The sequence below is a fragment of the Saimiri boliviensis genome, chromosome 1, assembly GCF_048565385.1.
Source record: "Saimiri boliviensis isolate mSaiBol1 chromosome 1, mSaiBol1.pri, whole genome shotgun sequence".
In the NCBI taxonomy this organism is placed as follows: domain Eukaryota; kingdom Metazoa; phylum Chordata; class Mammalia; order Primates; family Cebidae; genus Saimiri; species Saimiri boliviensis.
The window spans coordinates 238,694,470-238,710,475 of NC_133449.1; the positions used below are offsets into that span (position 1 = coordinate 238,694,470).

At 40.8% G+C, this 16,006-nt stretch overlaps 1 long non-coding RNA gene and 1 pseudogene across 2 annotated transcripts in view; both read left to right on the forward strand.

Annotated features, from left to right (window-relative positions):
- Positions 1–16,006, forward strand: part of LOC141581078 (uncharacterized) — a 675,731-nt gene that overhangs the window by 216,629 nt on the left and 443,096 nt on the right. The gene's annotated exons all lie outside the window — the stretch shown is intronic.
- Positions 12,084–13,968, forward strand: LOC141581075 (ferritin heavy chain pseudogene; annotated as a pseudogene).

The window sequence follows — 16,006 nt, forward strand, 5'->3', positions numbered from 1 at the left end:
ACTCATTCATGTTGACGGTGTGCATCCTTCATATGATGCATTGACAATGGCCCTTTACCTCTGGGGCCTTCCTTCTAAGAACTTAGAACTCCAGTCTAATCAGACAAATCCCGATTGAGGGATTCAGTACAAAATACCTGACTAGGACTCTATCAAGCTATTAAAGTTGTCAAAAACTAGGAAATGCTAAGAAACTCGTCAACAAGAGGAGCCTAAGGAGGCATAACTATTAAACATAACGTGGCATCCTAGGACAGAGAAAGGATATTAGGTAAAACTAAGGAAATCTGAAGAAATTATGCACTTTGGTTAATGATAATGCACCAATGTGGGCTCGTTAATTGGAAGACGTACCACACTCATGTGAGAAATTAGTAATAGGGAAAATTTGGTATGGTATATATGGTAAGTTTCTGTATCATCTTTTTAATGTTTTCCTATCAACCTAAAATGGTTCTAAAGTAAAGTGTATTTTTATTTTAGAAAGGAAACTTTTGGAAGTGCCTGTTGGGGTTGAGATGTGGTAAATCCAGGCCCACAGACACTGTCTAACTTACTTCGGAGCAGTTTATTTGTAGGAAAATGGTATATACTGAAAGGCCTAAAAGCTCCTGGGATGTTATTATTCAGGTTCTTGATGATCTCCTGGAATATGAAATCTAGGTGGTGTTTTGATTTTGTCACAACAACTGGGGGAAATGCTCAGTGTCCTGCAGGGTATGGAACAGCGGCACACGGTGAAGGATTGTCTCACATCCTGCATGATTTTCTTTCTGCTTATTTCAACAGTTTTTGGAGTACGGGTGTTTTTTTGTTACATGGATAAGTTCTTTAGTGGTGACTTGTGAGATTTTAGTGCGCCTGTCACTGAGAGTGTACACTGTACCCAATATGTAGTCTTCTATCCACCACCTCCTCCCAACTTGTCCCACGCCAGGTCCCCAAAGTCCATTATATCACCCTTATGCCTTCATCCTGCATGATTTTCTTCCTCCCTCCCCCCCTCTTTTCTCTTTCTTTCTTTCTTCCTTTCTCTTTCTTTTTCTTTCTTTCTTTTCTTTCTTTCTTTCTTTCTTTCTTTCTTTCTTTCTTTCTTTCTTTCTTTCTTTCTTTCTTTCTTTCTTTTTCTTCTTTTTCTTTTTCTTTCTTTCTTTTTCTTCTTCTTCTTCTTCTCTCTCTCCCCCCTTCCCCCTTCCTACCTTCCCTCCCTTTCCCTCTCCTCTGTTTTCCTTTCCTTTTGACAAATCCTCACTCTGTTGCCCAGGCTGGAGTGCAGTGGTGCCATCTTTACTCACTGCAATCTCCACCTATCGGGCTAAAGTGATTCTCCCACTTCAGCTCCCAAGTAGTGAAAACTACGAGTGCATACTACCACACCTGAATAATTTTTGTATTTTTAGTAGAGACAGGGGTTTTGCCATGTTGGCCAGGCTGGTCTCAAACTCCTGAGCTCAAGCAATCTGCCTGCCTTGGCCACCCAAAATGCTGGATTACAGGAGTGAGCCACCGCACCCGGCCTGCATGACTTTTAAAGTGTTTCTGTACTTTAGAAAACCTAAACTGAGGTAGAACCTAAACTTAGGTGGAAAACCTGTTTAAAATAATGTAAGGCCAGTCTTGATCTCCTTTTTCTGTGTAAACCTTGAGTGTTTTTTGCATGTTTTTTTAACATTGAATTTTCCAGAAATGCGACTATCATGTAAATCCAAGAGAATTCTACTTTGTTTTATTTAGAAAAGTTGTTCACTTGTTTGGAAAAATTACACCACTGAAGGTAATGTGGTTTTTGATATTTGAATCACCAATGCAGCAAACTTGCAAGAACGTTTTGCATTTATGGTATTTTTACATACAGGTAGAGTAACAATAAAATGCATTATCTATACCAGATATGTTCAAAGGTAAAAGGGAATGTTGTTAATAATTATGCCAGGACAATGAGGATCAACTAGGATTGTCCCAGGAAAACTGGATTGTCCAAAAAAGACTGGAAAATGTAGTTTTTGAGGGTTCTTGCCTTACAGTACAGAAGGACATACCAGAGAGAGGTTAGGGTAGATGCTGAGTGAGAAAATCCACATGTTCTTAGATACAATTCTGTTTGTTTGATTTGTCAATCACCAAGAGAGATGTATGCAAATTCCCTTCTGTGATGGTAAACCTATCAGTTTCTTCTTGTACTTCCTTCAAACCTTTGCCTTTTAGGGCATGCACGTTCATAACTGTTATATCTGCTTAGTGAATAGAACCTTGTATCAATATGCAATAATCATTTTAGCTTCTAAATAGTACCTTTTGCCTTAAGATATATTTCATCTGGTATAAATATGATAATCCTAGGTATCCAGGTTTACAATTGTTATATCTTCTTAGTGAACAGAACCTTGTATCAATATGCAATGATCATTTTAGCTTCTAAATAATTTTTTTTTTGCCTTAAAGCATATTTTGCCTGCTATAAATATGGCAGTCTCAGGTTTCTTTTAATTATCATTTGCTGGCATAGTTTATCTTTTTGCTTTCTATATTTCTGCATCCTTATGCTTTTCTATTTTTACAGTTAGCATATAGCTAGATTAAAAAAAACTACAATATTTGCTTTTAATGGGGAATTTAATCTGTATGCATTAAATCATGATTATTGCTTGATTTGAATTCATTTTATCTTATTTAATACTTTCCCCCACTTCTTCAATGTTTATTTCTCCTTTATTGACTTTTGTATTAACACTAGTTATCAACAATTTTTAAACTAGTTTGGAAATTGTATATTCTATTTCAATTGTTTTAATGGTTACCCTAGAAATTTTAAGAGGTGTATTTAATTTAACAAGGTCTAAAGGTAATTACTATTTTTATTCTTTTTCTATATGAGAAATCAAATGCCTTAACATTAATTTCCTTCCCTTTCTTTAATCATCAATTATTATTGCCATAAATTTATTTATGCATTGATTTTTAGTTCCTGTAGTTACTATAATTATTATTTACATAGTCACTGTTTAGGCTTACCTCCATATTTACCATTTTCTTTGGCTGCCGCTTGTTGTATCTAAGACTTACTTCCTAGGATAATTTTCTTTCTTAACTACCTCCTTCAGAAAATTCTTTAGTAAGTTTTTGCTCATACCATACTCTCTTAATTTCGATTTATTTGAAAATATCTTCATTTTACTATCATTTATTAAAGTAAATTTCATTTGGTAGAAAATATAGTACAAGGTTGATATTTTTTTTTCATCAGTGCTTTAAGCTTATCATTTTACTGGTTTCTGGCTTACATTGTTGTTACTGAGAAATTAGCTGTCAGTATCATGTGAATTATTTATAGATAATCTGTTTTTATTCCTCTCTAGTTGTTTTAAATATTGCTTTGCTTTTGATGTTCTGCAGTTTCACTATGATGGGTTGAGATTGTTTGTTTTTTTCCTCCTTCCTTTCTTATGTTCCTTGGTGTTTACTGGGCTTCATGAATCTGTGAATTTCTACTTGGAAACATTCCCAGTCATATTGCTTCTACCTCATTATTTCTGTGATCTCTTTATAGATCTCAGATTGGACCTATGTTGGACCTTCTCATTTTATCTGTATCTCTTAAAATCTTTTGCAATTTTTTAAATATCTGTGCTTCATTTTGTGTACTTTTTCAAACCTGTCTTCTGATTTACTCATTGTCTTTCCAGTTTTATAGTCTCACTCGTCATCTGAGTTTATAATTTCAATTCTTACATTAAAAAATTTTGTAGGAGTTTGTTATTTTTCCAATCTGAATTGTTAATTTTGATAAGCTTTCTTTTTTTCTTTGCCATACACTAAAAACCTTAAAAAAGCTTTAAAAGAAACACATTAAATACACTTTATTCTCTGTCTCTGATAATTATAATATCTGAAATCTGTATGGTTCTGATTCTGCAGTTTTTTCTTTCTTTTTACTCTTTGTAATGGTAGATACTTTTTACTCTTTAAAATTCCACATGTTTGGTGGTTTTTGATGTTGAGATGATATTACTTGAAACTTTATCTTTCATAATTCTTTAGGGCTTGGGTTTAAAGTGTGGTCCTTCAGAGTGGATTTGCTTTGCTTTTCTATTACTAACTCTAGACCATTTTGAATGAAGATTTCAGCTTGAGTTTTTCGGTCTACATATGCAGTGTGAATACTTTGTTCAAAGACTATGAACTTATGTTTGGGAAGCTTTTGGGAAAATGTTTTTCCCTGTTCTGTCCAGAATTTAGGTTGAATCAAACAGGATCTTTACTGACTTTTGATATGAAACTTTTTTTTCTTCCCTCTTAGGACTGCCCTTTTAGAATCCTGGCTTTATGCAGCGATCTCAGATCTGACTTCCAACTCTGCCCAGGCTTAGTCTCTTATCCCCAGGTCTTACTAAAACGTAGGCTGTAAACTTCCAGGAATTGAAAAATTCCCCCAGGGTTCCAGTGCTCACTTACTCCTATGGATCTGAACTTTTTTATGTACCTAGTGCAGAAATATAGATTGAATTGAATGGAATTGCATGAGTGACATATAAGAGTCACTCTATACAAGTTTCTAAAGTGTAACAAGAAGAGCAAAGGCTGCAGGAAGGAATTCAGCACTGTATAAGGAAGACTGCCTCATGAGCTATTTATGAAGTAGTGAGCTTTTTGGTTACCAGGAGGATTCAAGAATAGGCTAGACAACTACCTACTGGGGATGTGGTAAAGGGGCCTTAGGTATGAAGGGTTTGGTTGGACCAAAATGCAGCCATATTCTTGTTCTCCTTGCTTGATGCTGATTTGCATGGCAGAGTCTCTGAAAGAAGTCTCCTTTCCCCGGCCATGCTGAAAGTTTGAAATATTGCCTTGCCAGGTCTGCTCTCTGCCTGCAAATGGCTCCTTGACACCTGGCGGCACTGCTGTTGGGGCCCAGCAGACGGTGCCAGAGCATGTGATGCCTGGGCTGCCTGGATCTGCTGTTCACGTGGCCGCATTTAAGGCCCTGTCAGGGGGCTGCGGTTTGTTTTGGCCACATGGCTGTTGAAGAAGAGGAGGTGAACTGGGGCAGGATGAGTGAGCAACAGGTGTTAGCAGGAGTCTAGACAGAAAAGGATCCTTATACCCACAGGAGCATTCGTTTAAAATAGCACTTTTCCCAGATATGCCTCTGGTGGCGCTGCGCCGTCTGGGCTGTGGTTTAAGATCATTTGGCAACTTTCATTCCTACAATCAGAGAACAGCTTCTGGTGCTGTAAAATCATCAGCAAGCTAAGCCAATTAGCTCAGCCAGGAGAGGATTATGTGCACTGGTTTTGGTACCAGGCAATTGATCTGAGCTGATTTTATGAAGTTTCAATGTTTTTGCTTGCCCTGTTTTCCTCCAGGGCAGTCACAGTTTAACTGGGGCTGGGCCCCAGCAGGTGACGTCTTTGTGTACTTTTAAAATTGCCTGTGGAGAAACTGGGTGAAAAGTGTTCACACTCTCATGCTTGGTGTAGTAAGGAGAGGAGTCCAACTGCAAACATGGACAATCTGTTTATATGAAGAGAGTGGTAAAATGTCCTTTTCCTGTTTGAGAGGAATTAGATGCTTTTGCAGAACTCAGTAAGGAGAGGCTAGGATGGGGCTCTGTCGAGAGTGATGGGGGTCCTGAGGGCAATGGGTGGAACTCAGGTTAATAATGAAGCTAAAGCTAAAGCTAAAGGGTCAACCCAGATGCAGGGTACAGGGATTCTGTTCTGTGTTAGTGCAAATTAGTGCTTTGGGTTACATGTGGGATCATGGATAAATAATGTAATATTATTTGGGTCAGCAGGTTCATAGATGACCTTGGAAAATTAGCATGGAGTTTGTAATGGCATTTTTATCCCCCAAAGAGTTTCTTTTATGTTTTGACTCTTGTAATAGCACTTTGTGCTGCTCACAGAGGGGGAAAGAAGAGACAAAACCGAGTATAAAATGGCTCACCCGTGCAGAGAAAACTACTGGTAGCATTTTGATGTATATCTTTCTAGATTTTTATATTTATATTTTAAATTTATTTATTTTGATGTATATCTTTCTAGATTTTTATATTTATATTTTAAATTTATTTATTTTGATGTATATCTTTCTAGATTTTTATATTTATATTTTAAATTTATTTATTTTGATGTATATCTTTCTAGATTTTTATATTTATATTTTAAATTAATTTATTATTTAAAAGTGTACAGCACCTGGTACTCCCAAGCAGTCTCCCATTCAAGTGCTAACCAGGCTGGACCCTGCTTAACTTCAAAAATCAAACAAGATTGGTGCATTCAGGGTAGTATGGCCATGGGCTCCTTTGATATTCTTTTTCTGTGCATGTATATTTCTTTTTACAGAAATGAAACCATATTATTTTGTCATTTGCTTTTCTACTTATATTGATTCCATCAGTAGATATTTAACGAATGCCTGCGATGTGCCTGGCCCTCTCTGGGCACAGAGAGTACATTGATGAAAACAAAGCCCTTGCCTACATGGAACTTACGTTCTAGGAAACATTCTGTAGTGAGCATCTTTTCATATTAATAGATTCTTTTATGAAGCAGCATTCTTTGGAGTCACATATTATTCCCTAGTATTGATAGATTTTAATTTAATCATATCTTATTGTTTCCAACAGGATGAGTTGCAACTTTTTGCTGTTACAATGATTTGATGAACAATTTTGTAGCTAATATTCATGTACATCTTTATTAGAGATAAAGGCTGTAATGAAAGATTCATAAAATTAAATGTTCCCCCAGGTAGGAGGAATAAATGTGCTCTGTCTGGCTGTGACTGGCAGGCAATTAGTCGCAAAGACACTTGAGCCCAGAGGGTATCACTGACAGACTTGGCGAACTACACGGCTTAGGCTGGGGCAGGCAAACCACATGTGGGTGTTTGAGCTGACCCACGTGGACTGCCTGGCAGCACTGGCCCTCTGGATCAATTAAGGACATGTATGGGTTTCAGGATTCTTTAGAGGCCCAGATGCACTCACTGTGGCTTTAAAAATAAAGATGCGCTGCTCCATGATGACAAGTTGCTTGAAATTATATTTTAGCAACCCAAAGAAAAGAATTCTACAGAAGCATACAAAAATGAATTGGGCAAAACTTGTGTTTGTGCCTTCAGGGGTGGCATGGGCAGCAGGGTGTGCAGAAGGACCAGCTTTCAAGATGGGTTTTCTGTATATGAAACCCTTGTGAGCAGGATGGGAGACAAAGCAGCAAGGGGAGCAGATGACAGGAATGAAAGTTTGCTTTTATGTGGTGCCCTAACCTTGTAGATGGGGACTCACAGGGCTTTAGATGATTTGTGTGCTTTAATGATGTGCTCTTAAGCTCCCTGGAGAAAGTGTGTCTTTTCTTTGCCAGACAGTTGGCTAATGTATGAGCCCAAAACACTGGAATCATTTAAAATAATTTCCTGTTTAATACTCCTCTCTTCACCAAATTCTGTCCAATGTCCCCGTCAGGGTCTCTTGAATTTGTTGTTCAAGCTCCAATATTCTCTCACTTGAATCACTGCAGGAGTTTCCATGGGTCTCCGTGTTTCCACTCCCTTCCAGTCCATTTTCCTCACAGCGATGGCCTAAGCTATCTGTGCGACGTGAACATTGCATCATGTTACCACTGAGTTAAAAACCTTTAACAGCTTCCTGTCGCCTACAGGGTGAAATCCAAACTCATTCGAGACTGAAGAGGCATTCCAGTTGCCCTGGCCCACTGGACTGGTCCTGTCGCCTGCCACAGCCCTTACCTGTGTACCGGCTGTGAACTATTGCAGTTCTTTGGGAGCAACTTATTAATTAAGCCTTTGTATCCTTGCACACAATCATCCTTCTGCTCGGAGAGCTTTTCCTATCGTTTTCCCTTGGCATGTTCCTACTCATTTTAGCACCCCTTTCTTTGTGACCCCACAGCGCTGCATCCATCTCTGTATTATCATATCACTTACTGTGCCACTCATTGACACGTCTCCTGTCTATATCGTTTACTGGACTGTGGACTACTTGAGGGTGAGGGCTGAATCTATTAATTTTTTTATTGCTATCCCATGAGGTGCCTCACATATTTGTTGTTGAATGAATGCTTACAGAATCATAAATATTGGAGGGGTATATACAATCTGGTTTGTCAAAAGCATGTTCTTTGATGAAGGCCTAACTAGATAGAGTGTGTTCATAGTGCTCAGTTCTGATGCATGTTTTCAGACATCTTTTTAAAGATTTTTATTCTAAAGATGATTCATTTTGTTCCATTAAGACTAGTCCTTAGATGGGGTTGATTTACACACATGCATGCTCTCTCAGACATGATCTGATGTTGCAAACACACACACAGATGGGCACACACACACACACACACACACACACATTATTCAACAGGATTCAACAAGTAAGTGATGAATTCAAACGTGGGGTTCTCTCACTCCAAATTGTGCTCTTGACTCCTATAATCTCCTGCCTGGGGGTGCTGGTATTTTGCGTCCAGGAGACGAGTTGTCAATGGAGGGAAATGGCAGTGTGAAAATGTGGCAAAAAGAAAAAAAAAGCAACGAACCCCAAAATGAAAACAAACAACTCCAAAACTATCTAGGTGTTTATATAGGTATTTTTAAAAAGGCAATTGCTTTCTCTTTCAAAGTCTCAGTTTCCATATTTGTCAAATGTAAATAACAATGTCCTCACTTATAAGGCGGCTGGAGGAATTAAATGAGATAATGTATTTTATATAGTAAATGCTTAACAAAAAGTAGCGATCATATTTACTTTTTCCCGAATAGTTGCTTTTTCTTCAGATTCAGTTGCTCAGGAATCTGGGAGTGGGCCGTCATAGAAACAAATCTTTGCAGAGGAAATCTCAAGGCTGCCTGTAGTTGATGAGTAGACATCATCAAATACTCCTTCAGGAGTTTCTGAAGACCTTCTTGTACCTCCTGCTCTACCAGCCTGCTGTTTACTCCCTAAAATCCCATAGCTAGATTTCTTCTACTGACACCTGTTCACAGATACAATAGCCCTGCTAGAATTAACAAGTTAAAACATTTACTTTGTATCTCCATGGATGAGTTTTGAGCTTCTTTCCTAAAAACAGAATTTTTTCTTGAGCAGGAGACCTGAGGCCAGGTTTGGGGAAGAAATGTCTGGTAAGGAAAGGAGGCAGTGGAATGAGGAGTCCCGTAGGAAACATGGAAACATTACTGGCTGTGCCACCCGGGGATGGCCATCTACTTCCCTCTTCCTGCCATCTTGGTCAGGATCATCTCTCTGAATTTCTTTCTTTCTTTCCTTTTTTAAAAATATTTTGGCTCAATCCCTCAGTATGATTCTACTGACAAACTCACCTCCCTGATAGGTGTGTGATGAGGAGGTATGCTGGGAGAAGGATGAAGAAGGGCCTTTCTAAGCCCAAATGTACATTCTGGAGAAATTAGAGTGTGCTTACTGGCAGACCTGGGTCAGGACACAGTCCAAGGAGCAGAAATGATGGACAAGATGACTTCATAGCATGGGAGACATGATTGGGAATGTCCCTTCCCCGTCTGATTTTTTTTAAAAAAAGTTGTGGTAAAATATACATATCATAAAATTTACTATTTAAACCATTTTTAAGTTGAGTGGCATAAAATATATTCACATCATTGTACAACCAACACCCATCTCTGGGAATTTTTTTTCACCTTCCCAAACTGAAACCCCATAGGCAATAAACGACCCACCCCCTTCCACCCTACCCCTAATCCCTGGCAACCACTGTGCTGCTTTCTGTCTCTAAGAATTGGACTATCCTAGGTACCTTGTGTAAGTGGAATCATGCAGCACGTGTCCCTTTCTGTGACTGACATATTTCACTGAGTGCTGTGTCTTCCAGGCTTACCCATGCTGTAGCTTTCAGCTGCTTTTGGAAACAACATACTGATCAGGCTGCCCACTGGCCAGCAGGCCTCAGGCCCCAGGCCTGGGTTCAGGAAGGGGCGGCTGGGTGGCCATTTCCCTTTCAGGGAGTCTAGTAATAGCATTGTTTGTGTTGCCCGGACAGACAGGAAAAAATCTGCTGACCATTCTCTTAGCCCATTTCCTTCCCCTTCTTAGGGGCCATTAAAACACCAAGCAGCACGTTCTTCCCACTGAAAATCTACGCAATCTTGGCAGTGGGGCTGGGCACTGTTGGTAGCCAGAATGAATTTGCTCCTGCTTAGGAACGAGGCCACAATTTACCATGTTTGCTCCCGATTCATAATTTGAAATAGCCCTCTCCTGCTTCCAGTGGCTCTTGACCCATCATACAACATGTGGCTTCTGCTGGAGCTGCAGGAGGGCTGCCCCTTTCTGTCCCGTCATGCTGACAGCCTCGTGGGATATTGGCAGAGCCAGCCAGTGACTGCCAGTCTCCTGGATGGTTGCCTTATCCACTGCTTGGAAGTCTTGTCATGTCTGATGTGGCAGGGTCCAGTTTCTAGAGGAAATGTTCCTCTGGGATTTGAATGAAATCTGGGCTGTCCTATCCTATCTCCAGAAAAATCTGAGCAAGCAGTAATTGTAATTAATACTTGATGAATAATACCCACTGGGGGTTAATTCCTGACTGCCCAGAACTCTGAATGGGTGGAACACATGGTATTGGTTGGGTGTTAGCCATGCTTGCTAATGAATTCACTTTACTTACTTTGGCCTTGGGGTTAGTCAAGGATAGTTCAGAAATAAAGTAGTGCCATAGCACTGCCTCTTACAGCTGATTGTCTTTCTTTCTTCTTGTTTCATTTAACATAATATATCTGAGATTCATCCATGTTGTTGCATGAATCAGTAGTTCATTCATTCTTTTTTTTTTTTTTTGAGGGAGAGTCTTGTTTTGTTGCCTGGGCTGGAGTGCAGTGGTGCAATCTTGGCTCACTACAACCTCTGCCCCCTGGGTCCAAGTGATTCTCCTGCCTCAGCCTCCTGAGTAGTTGGAACTTCCTGAGTAGCTGGGACTACAGCTACTATGTGTCACTATGGCCAGCTAATTTTCGTATTTTTAGTAGAAACAGCATTTCACTGTGTTGGCCAGGCTTGTCTCAAACTCCTGACCTCAAATGATCCACCCGCCTTAGCCTCCCAAAGTGCTGGGATTAAAATGTGAGTCACCACACCTGGTCTGTAGTTTATTCTTTTTTTTTTTATTGCTGAGCGGTTGTCCAATGCATGAATATGCCACAATTTATTTATTCCTTTTCTTTTTGACAGACACTGAGCCGTTTCTAATTTGGGCTATTATGAATGAATATTCTTTCACAAATCTTTCTGTGGACATGCCCTTCTTGTCTACGAAGTAGTTCTCCAAACCTGCACCACTCTACCTTCTTATCAGAATTCCTGTTGCTGTCCATCTTTATTAACATTTTGTGCAGTATTTTTGAGAATCTTAGGTATTCTAGTGGGGGCTAAGATGGTATTTTACATGTGTGAATTCACCTTTATCTGATGACCGGTGATGTGGGGCACCTTTTCATGTGTGTATTGGCCATTCATACCTCTTATGAAATGTCTGTTCATTTTTCACCAACTTTTTATTAAATTGTATGTAATTTTATTGTTGATTTGCAGGATATTTTAAAACATATTCTGTATTAAAGGCCTTCATTACATATATGTGCTGCAAATATTATTTCTTGGTTTGTGACTTAATTTATTTTCTTAATGGCATACTTTAACGAGTAGAAATTCTCAGTTTTGTTGAAGTCCAACATATCAATTTTTTCTTGTATGGCTTTTTGCATCCTGTCCAAAAAGCTTTCACTATGCAAAGGTCAGAAAGACATTCTCTTATTTATTTATTTATTTTTCTAGAAGACTAATAGTTCCGGGTTTTATGTTTAAGCATATGACCCATTAAAAAATCATTGTTAGACATTCTCCGCCGAGAGTCACGGTGGTTTCCTGCTTCAACAGTGCTTGGACGGAACCGGTGCTGGTCCCCCATCCCAGCCGGCTGCCCATAGCCAGACCTCCCTCACCTCCACACCGTGCCCTCGGACCACCCAAGGACCCCGCCGCTGCTCCAGCGCTGTGCAGCCGCCACCGCCGCCTCTCCTTAGCTGCCACCATGAGGACCGCATCCCCCTCACAGGTGCGCAGAGCTACCACCAGGACTCAGAGGCTGCCATCAACCGCCAGGTCAACCTGGAGCTCTATGCCTCCTGTGTCTTCCTGTCCATGTCTTACTACTTTGACTGCGATGGTGTGGCTTTAAAGAACTTTGCCAAATACTTTCTTCACCAATCTCATGAGGAGAGGGAACATGCTGAGAAACTGAGGAAGCTGCAGAACCAGCAAGGTGGCCGGATCTTCCTTCAGGACATCAAGAAACCAGACCATGATGACGGTGAGAGCGGGCTGAATGAAATGGAGTGTGCATTACATTAGGAAAAAATGTGAATCAGTCACTGCTGGAGCTGTACAAACTGGCACCTGACAAAAATGACTCCCATTTGTGTGACTTCACTGAGACACATTACCTGAATGAGCAGGTGAAATCCACTAAAAAATTGGGTGACCACATGACCAACTTACAAAAGATGGGAGCACCCCAGTCTGGCTTGACAGAATATCTCTTTGACAAGCACACCCTTGGAGACAGTGATAGTGAAAGCCAAGCCTTAGGCTAATATCACCTTAGCCACAGGGTGACTTCCTTGGCCACCAAGGCAGTGCACATATGTTGGGGTTTCCTTTACCTTTTATATAAGTTGTACCAAAACATCCACTTAAGTTCTTTGCCCTACAAATAAAGAAATTTTGTACCCCCACCAAAAAAAAAATTGTTGTTAGTGTATGAAGTGAGAAAAAATTTAGTGAAAAATAGAACTCGAGGCCATAAATCTTCCAGAAGAAAACATTCTACTCTACTTTCCAATTTGCTGTGATAAATTAAGCGAAAAACTTGCAACACCCCTGAGATGGAGTAGCTAAGGGAAGAGCTTCCTTTGCTTCCTTTAAGGGTAAACAGTGTGGCAGCAACAGGTGGTGGTGAAGGGTAGTTGTGTCCAGTGAAGTAATGACTTAATATGCATTATTTACAGTAGAGGTAGCAGCAATGCTGAGCACCTGTAAGAGAAAACTGAAGGAACTCCTAGAAAAAGCTAGAGGACATTTTTTGGGACCTAATATATGTATTTAGAGACAAGGTTTCTCTCTGTAATCTAGATTGGAGTGCAATGGTATGATCATAGCTTACTGTAACCTCAAATTCCTGGGCTCAAGTGATCCTCCTGCCTCAGTCTCCCAAGCAGTTTAGATTATAGTCATGTGCTGCCATGCCCTGATTTTTTGTTTGTAGAGATGGGGTCTCGCTATGTTGCCAGGCAAGTTTTGAACTTCGGGCTCAAGTGATCCTCCCCTCTTGGCCTCCCAAAGCACTGGGATTATAGGTGTGAGCCCCTATGCCTGACCAGGGACCAGAGTTTTCCAATAAAACCAGCAGGGGTACATGCTATTACAATTCTGGTATTTATAGGAAAAAGGTGACTTTATTTTTGTTTTATTTTTGATACTGAAACAATTATAGACTAACAGAAGAGTTGCAAAGATAGTACAGGGAGTTCCTGTAGACTTCTCATCCAGCTTTCCCTAATGTTATGGGAATTGATTTAGGGGAGGAGTCAAGAAGCATGGTGAGTGAGTGGGAAAGTAAGAGAGGGAAGGAAGAGAAGCCGATACTGGGTGAATTAATGAGCAGGTTTCTGCTATGGGTAAATAGGACTTGGTCCCTCTAGGGACCCTCTAAGAAACTGTACAGAGCACATCTCAGAGCTGTCCTATGGAGGGATAAGCAAGTTATCCAGCAACTTCTAACCCTCATTAGTTGAGGGTCGCTTCTCGGGTAGCTTCCTGACAGGTGCATGGAGAACCACCTCCTGACTAGAATGTTCCTTTAGGCGGCAAGACTTAGGCAAGAAACTATTGGTGTGTCTGTGGGGGGACAGTCTGAAGAGGGCTCAGATGGTAATGGTACTGTTTGGGGGTAGGGGAAGAGGGGAACATTAACAAGGTCTGCTAGGCTTTTCAATGGACCTGAACTTTGCTTAAGAGTTTACTGGTTGTGTGTGGCCACTACAGAGATAGACCTTTCCAGGCAAAAAAAAGTAGAATGTACAAAGATTAAAGGGGAGTATGATAAATTCAGTGACATGCTGAAGCTGTTTTGGGTGTGTGTGGGAAGAGGACTAAAAGGCTAGAGAGAGGTCAGCGAAGAGGCACAGGATAGAATACGAGAGTCTTCTATTCCACATTAGCAATTTTGAACTTTATCCTGATGGCCAAAGGGAATTTTTGAAGGGTTTTAAATGGAGAGTAATATCAGTTTGCACTTTTAGGAGGATTATTCTGGATGCTTTGTGAAAAACAGATGAGAGGGTGGTAAGATTAGAATCATGAAAACCAGCCAGGAGTTTGTCTCAGTAATCCAGGTGAGAGATGATGGTGGTGAACTCAGATAGTGCTCACCTGGATGGAAGAAATGCTTGGGGGTTGTAATTAACAGGACTTGAACGGGAATGGGGAGGTGGGAGGTGAGGGAAGGTGGAATATAAATGGAGGAGATGATGAAGGAGAGAGGAAAATAAAGAATATGACTTCCACGCTCCTGACCCTGCTATCTATTATTCCCTGAGATGGAAATAAGTAGTGATAGAGGCAGGAGGAGGACTTACTCTAGGCAGGTAGGGACATCAGAAAGAGGCAACTTGACTTTGGCAGAAAAGGCAGAGAGGCCACTTGGCTTCAGGGGAAGAGTGACCTTCCCTCCCCATCCCCGTTCCAGCTTCCCTCTCTGCTGAGAGCTGCTTTCATCACCAATAAAATTCTCCACATTCACCATCCTTCAATTTGTCTGCATGATCTCATTCTTCTTGGGTACTGGACAAGAATTTGGGACCCACCAAGTGTGGGTACCCAAGAAGGCTGTCACACTGGCTCGTTGCTCTTGCTGGCAGGAGGTAGCCACTCCCCTCGACAAGGCAAAGAGCCCACTGAGCTGATAGCACACTGCTCTCCATGGATAGTTGAGCTAAGAAAATATTGTAACATACCTTCTGGGGCCTTGGGATCACAGGCACCCCTACCTGGATGCTGATGTGGGGCCTGCGCAGAGTTTGTTTCTGCTGGCACCAAAGTGGCTGGCAGGTTGCTGCACTCACTCACTTGCGTGTTCCCTCCTGTGAGGAGCTGAGTGTGATGTGTGGCATAAACAGAGCACCCCTGTTCTGCCAGGGGTCAAGGAAAAATCTTGCATCAGTAGGATGATAAATGTGGGAGCTTGAGGCCTTGTAAATGTGAAGTGTCAGTAGGAAATCCCAGGGAGAGTTATTTAATAAACAATAGGATATAAATGTCTTTGATGCCTTTGGTGGATTTAATCTGCAGATTTAGATTTAGGGGTGGATAGCTTAAAGACTACCATGGTCTTATGACTGAAACCATAAGATCAGGCGAGATGGCCCTGGGAGATTATATAGCATGAGATTTATGGGAGGTAGAGGAAAAAAACCTGTAGAAACATGAGTCCTACCAGGGCTGCCATTCGAAGTGTGCCTTGCTTTTTCATCTGGCCATGAACAAACCTCCTGTCTCCTAATTTTCAGAAAATGGCACGCAGAAAGGCGGGTAGGAAGCTGCATGCGCGTGCCTGAGGCCAGGTTTTCCTGATTAAAGCTCTCTTTGGGCTTGTGGTGTTGCCCCTGTGGCTTTCCTTGGCATGGCCTTTTATTTTGAGAGAACGTTTTCGGAGGGGCTGATCTTTTCTTCTCATTTCTTCTCTGCTTCAGCCTTATGCTATAATATTTATGTTGGCCACTTGCCTTTCTTTTTACCAGTTGGGACTAGTTGTATTCTCATAGCTATTTTCCCTCTCTCTGTTTTAGACAAATAAAAAATGGAAATGCCAGGTTTAAAACAGAGAGTTTGCCAAAGATGTGTCTTTCTTTTGCTGACAAGAGAAAGCAAGTGTGCGCGTGGCAGACCAGCCCATTC